This window comes from Schistocerca nitens, chromosome 7 (genome assembly GCF_023898315.1).
Source record: "Schistocerca nitens isolate TAMUIC-IGC-003100 chromosome 7, iqSchNite1.1, whole genome shotgun sequence".
In the NCBI taxonomy this organism is placed as follows: Eukaryota; Metazoa; Arthropoda; class Insecta; order Orthoptera; family Acrididae; genus Schistocerca; species Schistocerca nitens.
This window is the reverse complement of record NC_064620.1, coordinates 306551520-306554019: the sequence shown is the minus strand read 5'-3', so window position 1 is coordinate 306554019 and position 2500 is coordinate 306551520. Positions and strand designations below refer to the sequence as shown.

Below are 2500 nucleotides of genomic sequence, written 5' to 3'. Positions count from 1 at the left end.
TAGGGTTTGGAACGCGAAGAGCACCGCAGTTGCGGCGGTGTCCCGATCTTCCCCTCGGACCTTGAAAATCCGGGAGAGGGCCACGTGGAGGTGTCGCGCCGGTTCGTACCCATATCCGCAGCAGGTCTCCAAGGTGAAGAGCCTCTAGTCGATAGAATAATGTAGGTAAGGGAAGTCGGCAAATTGGATCCGTAACTTCGGGATAAGGATTGGCTCTGAGGATCGGGGCGTGTCGGGCTTGGTCGGGAAGTGGGTCAGCGCTAACGTGCCGGGCCTGGGCGAGGTGAGTGCCGTAGGGGTGCCGGTAAGTGCGGGCGTTTAGCGTGGGTGTGGTCTGCTCTCGCCGTTGGTCGGCCTCGTGCTGGCCGGCGGTGCAGGATGCGCGCGCCTGTGCGGCGTTCGCGCCCCGGTGCTTCAACCTGCGTGCAGGATCCGAGCTCGGTCCCGTGCCTTGGCCTCCCACGGATCTTCCTTGCTGCGAGGCCGCGTCCGCCTTAGCGTGCTCCTCCGGGGGCGCGCGGGTGCGCGGATTCTCTTCGGCCGCCATTCAACGATCAACTCAGAACTGGCACGGACTGGGGGAATCCGACTGTCTAATTAAAACAAAGCATTGCGATGGCCCTAGCGGGTGTTGACGCAATGTGATTTCTGCCCAGTGCTCTGAATGTCAACGTGAAGAAATTCAAGCAAGCGCGGGTAAACGGCGGGAGTAACTATGACTCTCTTAAGCTCACATGATGCGTCATATATGGACCCTCTCAATCCACTCCTCAGCATCCTAGCGATGTCGAGTGGATGATGGTTCGCTTAGCCTCTCAGTGGGAAATCCTAGCTCTGGCCTTCACGTGGCGGGAGTCGTGAGGGGAGCCGAGAGTTGGCACAGTACTCTGTGTCTCCTCAGAGCTCTCCAACCGACAGAGCAGGGTGATTTTTCGGGGCTTTGGGGTTGCCTGCCCCCCTGCCCCTTGTTTCAGCTGGCCCCATAACAAGAAATGTATCAGGTAGCGGTCCTCCCACTGGAGGCGCCGCGCCAGTTGTTGGGCCACCATCTGACGCCGCCAGTCCGGTTCGAGTAGCCTTGCCTGCATTCCAGTGCCCCGAGTGCCATCGGAGCTTCAGCACCAAGAGTGGCCTTGGTGTCCACCGCCGCAGGGCTCATCCCAGTGCAGCGAATGCAGAGGTCAACATCCAGAGGACGAAGGCCAGGTGGTCCAGTGAGGAACTGTTACGCCTGGCCCACACAGAGGCAGTGCTGACACTCAGGGGCACCCGGTTCCTGAACCAGGAATTAGTGAAGTCCTTCCCGAACCGCTCGCTTGAATCCATCAAGTGCCAGCGCCGTGTGGGAGCTTACAGGAACCAGGTTGCCGAGTTCGTTACTGCCCTCTCTACTTCTGCGGATCGTCCTCGCACCTCTGATGATGCTGCACCACCTGCTGTGACATCCCCAGTTTCCTTGACTCCACCGTCGGTAGAAGACCCTGTCGACCAGGCTATCTGGTCGGCCTTAGCAGCCTTGCCGTCGTCGGGCTCAAGGTTTCGCTCAGTTGACGACATCTTGGCGCTGGGACACACTGCATCTAGGCATGTCATCATGGGCATGCTGCCACCTGTCCTAGATGCTATAGGCAGCAAGGAGGCGCCCCAAAATCCCGTCGCCTCCAAGCAGACGTCCCAGCCCCCTGAGCGAAAACGAGCTCGGCGTAGGTGGGAGTACTTTGTCTGCCAGCGTGCGTTCTCCAAAAACGCGGGACGTTGCATTAATGGCATTCTAGACGGTACACTGCTCCACCAACCACCTACTATTCCGGGTTTGGTGGAGTTTTGGGAAGATCTTTTCACCCGGCGCCCATCAGGCCGGGTTGACCGTCTGGATTGCCGGCTGTTACCGTCCCGCGCTGAGGTGCCCTTTCGACAGCTGTGGGCACCCATCACGCTGGAGGACATTGCTGCAGCTCTCCCACCTCGTCGCTCCGCCGCGGGACCAGACGGGCTTACACCTGCCCAACTCCGTCGTCTTCCCCGCGAGGTCCTTCTGAAGGTGTTAAACGTTTTCCTTTTGACCCGCCGTCTCCCATCCCGACTCCTCCAGGCCCGTACCTCCCTGCTGCCCAAAAAGGCCGCCCCAGCATCCCCCTCTGACTTCCGCCCGATCACAGTTTGCTCAGTCCTCGCCAGGGTCTTCCACAAGATCCTGGCGGGTCGGCTGATGCGGACTTGTGTGTTGGACGGGCGTCAGCGGGCCTTCCTTCCTCAGGATGGGATGCTGCACAATTCATTCCTGTTGGACCTGGCGATGACTCAGGCCAGGGTGAACTGTAACTCCCTCTATGTCGCATCCCTGGATGTGTCCAAGGCATTCGACTCTCTGGACCATGGTGCCCTCAGGCCTGCCCTGAGGGCTCATGGTCTGCCGGACGAGTTCATTGGATACATCCTGGGATGCTATGAGGATGGAGCGACGGTGATCTCTGGTTCGGGAAAGTCGCTGGGTCCAGTG

General features: G+C 59.8%; 1 pseudogene; it reads left to right on the top strand.

The window, feature by feature from the left end:
• LOC126197798 (large subunit ribosomal RNA) overlaps positions 1-2500 on the top strand; it is a 7764-nt pseudogene that overhangs the window by 2155 nt on the left and 3109 nt on the right.